General features: G+C 47.8%; 2 pseudogenes; one reads left to right on the forward strand and one right to left on the reverse strand.

The window, feature by feature from the left end:
- Positions 1 to 1,138: 1,138 nt before the first annotated feature.
- Positions 1,139 to 4,954, reverse strand: LOC6613468 (annotated as a pseudogene).
- An 871-nt stretch (positions 4,955 to 5,825) lies between these two features.
- Positions 5,826 to 9,849, forward strand: LOC116803241 (annotated as a pseudogene).
- The last annotated feature ends 4 nt before the right edge of the window (positions 9,850 to 9,853 follow it).

Consider the following 9,853-nt stretch of genomic DNA (forward strand, 5'->3'; position numbering starts at 1 on the left):
TTTCTGGGATTAAGACTTTCCTTCGTTGGAGACCCGAATACCGTTGGCCACCAGCTTAATTAGAACGAGTTAAGTGTCGCAGCTCAGCACTTAACTGATCTATTAACGAATTTCTTTCTAGCATTTCTATTGACTTTTGTTGTCTTCTTGCTTTGTGCTTTGGCTGGCGGGTCGGGTGATCGGAATCGGAATGGGTATGGGTATCCAGATGGTGATCGGTGTGCCCCAGTGATCTAATAATGCCGCATTGTCATTCGCTCCGCTTGGCCACTCCGTTTGTCACTCAATGCCCGTGGCCCCGAAACTGGGCACATTCATTAATTTATCGCATGCAAAACAATCCGCTGAAGTATCTAATGCTGCAGCGCTGACGTTGCAGTCGACACACAAAAAATAGAAAGTTTTTCGTCAATCGCCGGCGGGACTGCTGCTGCAATTTTCTCTTTGCAATTTGATTAAATAAAATATTGTGTAAAAGCGACGCCGGCAGAGCAACTTTCCAACTGCAAACTGCATACTGCAGGCTGCAGTTTCGCGCCACGACTTCTAAGTCGGTTACTAGATGCAATAATAATTGCATTTGTCCCACTTTACTTTCACTTGGCGAACGAGCAGCAAGCAACAAGCAGCAGGCAGCAGCAACAAGCTGCAAGCTTCGAGTTTCAGCAACTAGCAACAAAAGCCGCAGCGCAGGCGTCGACTTTGACTTTGTGTGCCTGTTGCAGCTTTTCCAATCGTCGATGTGTGTGTGTGTGTGTTGCATGAAAAGTTGCAACTTTTTCCAGTCGCTTGGTGGAATTGTGCGCCGTTTGGTTGACTGGCAAAAAGGAAAAGTGGGTCAAGCGCAGCATTGTTGTTGATGCTGCCGTTGCTTGCTGTTACTTGTTGCATGCCCCCACTAATTGACAATTGCTGCAACACACACATTATGGGTTCGCCACTTTGGCATTTGATTTATGAAACTGGGTTACGCTGCTTTCCTTTTTCGCGCTGCGATTCATATGGTTTTTGCTTTAACATTTCGTCAATTTATTCGCTATCATTTAAAGATCTTTACATATTACTCAATAGTACAGCAAGCACTAATCTAAACATATTTATGTACGATTATTTTTTTTTACATTGCCTTCATATATTGTTTTATTGTGCTTTACATAAAAAAATTACATTTAAATCCGTGGCGCAAACTCATTTCGTAAATCTAGCTTTAGATCGAGACTGTGCCTAATATTTACAATATTTTTGAATTTTGTAGCGTACTTTTTGCTTTCGTTATTTTTTTTGGCATCAAAACAATAAATAAGGTGTTAAAACATTTAAGTTAGGCGAAAGGAAGTTTGTTCGCAGAAAACTAGTTTAAATTAGAACGCGGAGATTTTCCCGGTTTGGTTTTATCATCTTTGAAGAGGGGAAATTGTTTTAAAATTAAAAACTAAAACAATCTAAATGGGTGACTTGGTCAACAGAGTTATGTGCAAAACAATTTAATAGAAAGGAATAGGAATAGATTGGTTATCGTCGATGCAGGATGTTGGATAGGGTGCGTATCTGCGTCTGCAGCTCGGAGTCCATGCGGTACGCTTCCTCCTCGAAGATGAGACGCATCTCCTGCAGCGCTGGCAGCTTGTCCGCCTGCATGTTGAGCAGATCCCCAAAGAACTTGGTCACACATGCTTTTTGAGGTAACGCGGCAGCTTCTGTCGTATGTCACCTGGAGCCCTTCTTTTGCGGCTGCATGTAGTCACGGAAGAGCATCACATGAACGGTCGCGCGATGCAGAAGAGATCCGTTTCGTAGGACCAGCTGCGTCCCTCCTGCATCTCGATGCAGGTGAAGCCATCCGTTTGCACCACCTTGCGGAACTTGGTCTTCTCCCCATCCGGGAAGAGGGTCATATCGATAGCACAGCCGAAGTCAATCAAACGCAGCGATGGCAGCGGACTGTCAACATTGGGCACACGCATTAGCAGGAAGTTGTCCGGTTTGATGTCCGCAATGGATGATGTGCTGGCGATGCAGGTGGTCCACGATATTGCAGATCTGCGCGGAGAAGTGCATCACCAGCGATTCGTGCATTACTTTGTTGGTTGTCTGGCGGATCTTGTTATTGATGTCCAGCAGCGACCGAACGGTGAGAACTCGGTGGCTATTAGGCTAGCATTTGGGGCGATGATCGCCGTGGAAATGTCCTCACGCCAGGCAACACCTCTGGCTCCTTGATGCGTTTCAGCACCTAAAACACGCACTTTTATTAGCACCCAAATCTTTTTGGGCAAAAAAACTTTAATATAGGTGGTAAATAGAATTTTCCTTACTGATCACATATATATATCTCCCAGGTGTTTGGGGGCTTCTGATACTTGAGCGCACTACATTGCCGGTCCGAGAATCAGTGGCTTTATAAACCGAACCGTAGATCCGCGACCCACCTCTTTGTCAATGCTGAAGGTCACGCCTTCCAGGACATTCAGCGTGCGAGTGTTGGATATTTTTGGCAGTGGCGTTTGGACAATCTTGTAACTGGCATGGGCATCGTGATTGCCCGGGAAGTCTAGCTGGCGAGGAAAGCGCGGCACAGTTCGCTGTTGAACGGATCGATGGCCTCCTTGTCCATGTGGCGGCTATCGTTTCAACGGCCTTCGATAGCCGACGCTCCTGTGCCTCCGTGTCGTGCTGAGTGGCGAAGTAAGAGTTCTCTTGAAATGTGGAAAAATCGGCCATGGTGCTAGTGCCATTATTGTTGTTGCTGGTGTTATTGTTGTTGTTGTGCATTTGTAAGGTCTTATTGACCGGATGGAGGATCTGCTGTTGCGATGTGTCCCGGAAGTTAAGTCTATCCACAGCCAAGGCCAGCGAGCTATTTGAGTTATCCAAAGCTGTGGCACTGGAAAACGAAAAGTTAGCATTGTCGTTAAATGTGCCAGGTGCTCCGGCGAGCACACTACTCGAGGCCGCAATGGCCACATCAGCCGCCGAGGATGCCGAGTTACTGTTGCTGCAGAGATCCGGCAGGAACTTGCTGCGCTTGACTTTGGTGCGTGCCCTGCGATAGCCATTCGCCTCGCTCTTCGGCGTCGAGGTCTGGCCCAGCATGTAGGGATGGAAGTGGTGGTGGCTTCCGTTGCGTTGACGCTGGATGGGAATCGGAGAAGCGGGTGCCGGGTCCGGCGAAGGATGATGGACTGCCTGCGGGGGCTGATGGATTATTTGATGTTGTTCCTGCTGCTGTTGTTGCTGGTAAACATTCTCTATGGTATAGGCACTGTAGGTGCTGCTGGGCTCCTTCCTGAACTTGATCTTAATCGATCGGTTTTCTTGCTCGAAAGTGGTTTGCGCACTGAACTGCACGCCATTTGTGTACGGTTCGCTAGGCTCCTCTTCCTCTTCATCGTCTTCCTCCTCTTCATCAGAGTCATCTTCCTCGTTATCTTCACCAGCTTCCTCCTCCTCTTCTCCCTCCTCGGCGTCGTTGTCCTCATCTTCCTCACCTGTATTCTCCTGACCACTGCTGGTGTTCTGCCCGTAAAGAGCTCCATCCACAGCAGTCATATAGTAAGATTTCTCAGTTTCGTAGGAATCATAAAGAGTTTGCTGTTCTTGTTCTGGCGGCTCCGATGGCTTGGCTTTTTTGCTCCATTAACTGCTTAAACTTGCGGGCTAGTATCTCTTCCGGACTGTACTCGATGCCTGCTCCTGGTGGATATACCAACTGCTTGGCATAGTGACACACACGTGAGGGATCATCAGGCTCTTCGAGCGTTAGAGCCGGCTTCCAGGTCTCATGGTTGTTGCGCCCGTAGGCGTGGAAATTGCGCGGCAAGCGTAGGCCAGCCACTTCGTTTGACACCGGAGGACTTTGTTGAGGAGGTGGATTGCCGTTGCCGTTTTGTTGCTGCTGCGGCTGCTGTGCGTGCAGCTGCGGTACTGCAGTTTGTTGCGTCGGCAACTGTGACTGTTGGGCTGGTGCATAATGGGACTAAACCAAAAAAGGAGTATTTATCAAGTAGTTTTGATATTAAATTTTAATGCTCACCTCTGCCACAGGAGCATAATGCGATTGTTGCTGGACTTGGGCTGGTGGTATTGCTGCTGGGGACTGAGTTGCTGGGTGTGGTTCATAGCGCGGCCGCTCCTGGTAGTGTGTCTGATAGGGGACCTGTTGTTCTGGCGGCAGATGCTGTTGTGGCGCCGGCTGTTGAGGCTGTGTTTGCGGATGATATTGCTGATAGACATTCTGCTGATATGGCTGGGGACGGTGTTGTGTATAGCTCTGTGGCATCTGCTGCTGTGCATAGTTCGTAAGTTGCTGCAGTGCATCCTGCGGGGGATGTTGCTGATGCTGCTGTTGTTGCTGCTGTTGCCGTTGGCAAAAAGAGACCTGGCATAGGCGAACTTGGTGTGGGCGTGCTGCAGCTCCGAGCTGCTCTGCGCCTTCTCCTGGAAGGCCAAGTTGAACACCGCCTCCGCATCCTTATACTCCTCGCGAGACTCGTAATAGGCAGCCCATCCAATGTAAAAGGCGGCCACCTGCCGACCAGTTCCTCGCTGAAAAGCACCTGGTAGAAATGGAGTGGATCCGTCTGCATGGCTATGTACTTCAGCCACAGCCGCACCAAACGGACATCCTGGCGATAGTAGTCATTGTGCTCATAAACCGTCAGACATCTCTCCAGAGTTTCGCGGTACTTTAACTCCGGATCGCTTTGCGCGTGATTCTCGTACCAGCAGATGTAGTTATACCAATGATCGAGTGGATCGGGACCCTGGTACAGGGATATGGCGTGCTCCCAAGCCTGCTTGTCGTTCAGGAAGCCGTGCATCTCGTCCGGACTGGCCAGCGGCGGTGCTCCAGCTGCGACTGCTCCTGCTCCTCCTCCAGAACCGATCCCTGGCGCATGTACGAATGCATGGCCATCTCGGCCGGACGGGGAATCCCCTGATCCCGCTGCGCCGTAATGCAACAAATGATGCGAGACTGGTGGTTTCTACGGGTCACCACCAAGAAGTCTCGGATTTCGGAGTGTAGTGCCCCTTGCCGATTGACTGGTTAGGCTCCACCAACTCAGTTAATCTCTCGGCGTCGTCGGCTGTAACTGGTTGCACATACACATGATTTTCGGTTGGATTTTTCAACAGTTTGCAATGCTCAGCAATATTTTGTATTTTTTTCTTGCTTTTTAGCTTGCAAATGGAATTTATTAGTGCTGCAAAACAATCGATAAAATCATTGGATGTCACTGATGACGATGGCTAGGCACAATGTTATCGATAGTGCGATAGAAACGTGTTGTTGGGAATTTTTTAAACAAAAAATTGTTGTATAACTTTACTTTTTTATTTATTTATTGCCACAGTTAAAATTAAAAAATAAAAATATGTTTTTTTTGTTTTAATTATTTAAGTTTGAATGACGAGCAATATATGTGTGTGTGCCTAGTGCACTGCTTGCTGTAAGACGTAAGCAGTTCATTGCAGTGCTTAGCAGTACTCAAAAAATGCATTTTAAAAATAACCACAAGATTTTACTAGTTTTACTACTTTTATGAAGCACTTCCAATTTCATATACTTCTTGTGTAATTTTAATCTTATATTGGAAAAAATTATATTTATATGGGATGATATTAATTTATGTAAAGTTTTCTACTTTAGTAGGGGGTCTGAAGCTTTCCAAGCAACGAAAGCGATGTATTACATAGCAATTCGTTCTCCCTTGTAAATGAATAGTTATTTTATATATTAATATACATTTTCAAATCCCGACGATAGTTGTGTAGCGATAGAAAGAATTGTCTGCGATAGTGCCACCTTCGTCGCAAATTCGCTTACTGGCCTCCAGAGCGCGCCACCGTGCTCGCTATTACTGCATTATTGTTTTTTATCAACTCGCTAGAAATTACGCTATTCCCAAAAAAACCGCAAATTCGCGAGTGTTTATGTTGCGTTCCGAAGTGCATATCATAGATTAGTAGTATTAGTAACCCCGCAAACAGCCTGCTGTCCAAGAAAACACGCGTGATTTCCCCGCCACCCACGCACATAGACCCCGATATTTCACTTTTCTTGTTTTCGACCCCTGACTGCGTTTGTGGATTTTCCCACCAAGAAAAAAAAGCGAAGAGCAAACGCAATTGAGCAGCCGATCGATTGGAACGGCAGCAAACTGAATTCCCCGGGTTACGGATAATGGAGGTATCCGCCGATCCGTACGAGCAGAAGCTCTACCAAATGTTCCGCAGCTGCGAGACGCAGTGTGGACTTCTGGACGAGAAGTCCCTGCTGAAGCTCTGCTCACTGCTGGAGCTCCGGGATCAGGGATCCGCACTGATCGCCAGCCTGGGCGGCAGTCACCAGCTGGGCGTGTCCTTTGGCCAGTTCAAGGAGGCGCTACTCAACTTCCTGGGCTCCGAGTTCGATGGCACGACGTCATCGGGTTTCATTGGTGAGATAGCACAAAGAATGGATCACGCTATAGATTAACTTACTTAGTATAAAGATCATATTTGCTATAAGCTATCGCGGCAGGTTCTCATAAAACAACATACATTTTATCTGTAATTGCGCTTTAATTACCCATCAAGCAACATCAGATAATTACGGAGTGTTTGCCAGCCACTTATTAGAGATAGTAATTCAATTTTGACACGGATTTGGAGCCGGGTGGTTTTCCCTATTAATAAAACACTGATGTAATGGTCATATTGCTAGCAGTCTATAGACGGACATACACATTACTTAAAACTTATAGAAGTACTTCAGTCGACGTGCTAATTTGCTAGGATTATGCACATTTACTTCAAACCTTCGCTTATCTGCTTTGGAAACTTATGGGCAAATTTAGGACACCTCTTAGGGTACGAATATCATAATCAGCACGCAGATTAGCACGGCGGCAGCTGACACTCATAAAATCATAGATGCAATTGACACTTTTTAACGACACCCTACTGTCTCCGACTACCTGATCCTGCATGATCCTTATCAGGTACCTGGTTACGATGTCCTGTATAAATACGCGACTCATTCACCTGAGCAGTTTAGTCTAAATCGAAATGGGAACACGATTGTATTACCGCCAGTTAACAGATCCGATAATTGAGAAGCTAGCCGCTTGTTTTGGTAGCCACCTAAGATCCATACAACTCTTCCAGTTCTCTGCTAACCTATATCTATTGACTCTTGCAGAGCGTTCACTGGTGATTACGGATGAGCCGCTAACCAGCACATACATCGAGAGTCCGCCGGAGTCTTCCGATCGCGAGGTTTCACCCAAACTCGTCGTGGGCACCAAGAAATACGGTCGCCGGTCCAGGCCACAGCATGGAATCTACGAGTTATCCGTCACGGACTCGGACAATACGGACGAGGACCAGTTGCAGCAGCAGCACAATCAGCGAAGCCTCAACGGATGCGATGAGCTGGGAGTTCAGGTGAGTGTCGATTGTCAAGTCACGTACGAAGTGGCGATACAACTTCTGGTTATATATGCAAAATTGCATAGTAAACAGATTTTGTTTAATCGTTATTATTGCTGATACAGTAGAACATGGCTAAGAACCATATAAATATATTAAATATATAATATGAAATTGAATAAGTTCGTTATAGTTGAGCACCAATAAGCATCTTACTTTCCCAAACCACACAGGTGCAACGTTCCTCCTCCCAGAGCGATCTTCCTGGCAGCCGGCGTCTGCGGTCCGTCCACACCAGCGGGAGCACACTGAAGCGATGTGCTTCATTGCCAGCACGCCGGAAGGTGAACAGCAACACGGGAGCCACTACATCACCGACAGCAGCGGCCAAGTTGAAACAGCTTTCCATCCAGAGCCAGGCGCAGCACAGCAGCAGCGTGGAATCACTGGGTAAGTTACCTCCGACCGAACTATCCCAGACTAGCCGAACCCCTTGTCCCTGCCACCCCCTGTTGTTGTTAGCCCAAAATGCCAAAATTACGTTTGAAGCAATGTTAAAAGCAAAACACTTGTTGTCGGTACACACCGTAGGCCATCGCCTGGCCGCCAATCCCGCACCGTCGTCCGAGCACTGGAGATGCTACAACGCGGCCGTTGGTCATGCTGCAAAGGTTTGTGCGCTCTGAAGCAATTGTCAACACCCCACACCCACCGAATCCCAACCCAGTCATTCGGTATCTAATCGCACCCTTTGTAGCCGCACCGTTGATTCGTTCTATATACTCGTATAATCAATATCTCACATTTTCAACCCCTAGTAAAGCTGAAATGCATTGACAATCTATTTAATTAAGGATTTCATTATAAATCAATTTCAGTTAGGAAGAATATTTACTTCTAATTTGTTCTATTTTCTTGATGTATAAGTTTCTACCTCTTTAAATAACACACCAAAACAGAAACTATGACTTGTTCTCATTTCGAAAAGCCATTTGATTTAGAGAAACAGCAAACTTTCCGGCGCTTTCGCTTACACTATCGATACACGCCCCTTCCCCACTCCAATCCACACCCACCTGGTATCTTGGGCTATATGTATAATAAATGTGTATATACAACAGCGAAGCCAATCTCATTCGTCCCACGCTAATTGTTAATTGCCATGATTTACAGACACCGTGACGCCGCAGCAACTGGAGACGATCTCAGTGCATAGCATTATCGAAGCCTGGGAGCTGGCTAGCATACCCAACACTCGCAACCTACTTCATGTCCTGGGATTCGATGAGGAGGAGGAGGTGAACCTGCAGCAGCTAACTAAGGCATTGGAAGAGGAGCTGCGTGGCCTCGATGGTGATCACGAGCAATCGAATATGCTGCGCGCTCTGGCTGCTCTGCAGGCCACGAGTTGGGCAACTACCGACTTGCCTTTAGGCAGCAGCACGAGGAAAACCTCAAGTTGAGGGCAATAATAAGGCGGCCAACCAAAGGGTGGCTTTGCTGGCCGTGGAAGTGGATGAGCGGCATGCGTCACTGGAGGATAACTCCAAGAAGCAGGTGCAGCAGCTGGAGCAAAGACACGCCAGCATGGTGCGTGAAATAACGCTGCGGATGACTAATGACCGCGATCACTGGACCAGCATGACGGGCAAGCTGGAGGCGCAGCTTAAATCGCTTGAGCAGGAGGAGATCCGTCTGAGAACGGAACTCGAACTCGTGCGCACTGAGAACTCGGAGCTTGAGTCGGAGCAGCAAAAGGCTCACATCCAAATCACAGAGCTTCTCGAACAGAACATTAAGCTCAACCAGGAATGGCCCAAAGGTCGAGCAGCATTGGTGGCACTCGGAGCACAGTCCATTGCGACCGAGAAGGATAGCGAGGACAAGGAGGAGGAAATGCTCCAGCTAATGGAGAAGCTGGCTGCTCTTCAAATGGAGAAGCCCAGCTGCGTGACAAGACTGACGAACTGACCATCGAAATCGAGAGCTTAAATGTGGAACTAATTCGATCGAAACCAAGGTTAAAAAGCAAGAAAAACAGGAGAAACAAGAGGAGCAGGAGTCGGCGGCCACGGCCACCAAAGGCGTGGGGATTCGCCGAGCAAAACAATCTCACAGAGGAGAGTCCCTCGTCTCGGTAAGCAGCGCAAGTGCACCGAAGGAGAGCAGAGCGATGCAACAACAGCGGAGATTGGTTGGCTCTAAACTCCGAGCTGCAAAGAAGTCAAAGCCAGGATGAGGAGCTAACGAGCCTTAGACAGCGCGTGGCCGAGTTGGAAAGGAACTCAAGGCTGCAAAGGAGGCAGATCTCTCACGCGGAAAGCCCGTTCAGGGAACTGGAGACCAGTCTCGAGCAAATGCAGCGTGCCTATGAGGATTGCGAGGACTACTGGCAAACGAAACTCAGCGAGGACGCGGCAGCTGTTTGAGAAGGAGCGAC

Source organism: Drosophila sechellia, unplaced genomic scaffold, assembly GCF_004382195.2.
Source record: "Drosophila sechellia strain sech25 unplaced genomic scaffold, ASM438219v1 U_343, whole genome shotgun sequence".
NCBI classification, from domain to species: Eukaryota; Metazoa; Arthropoda; class Insecta; order Diptera; family Drosophilidae; genus Drosophila; species Drosophila sechellia.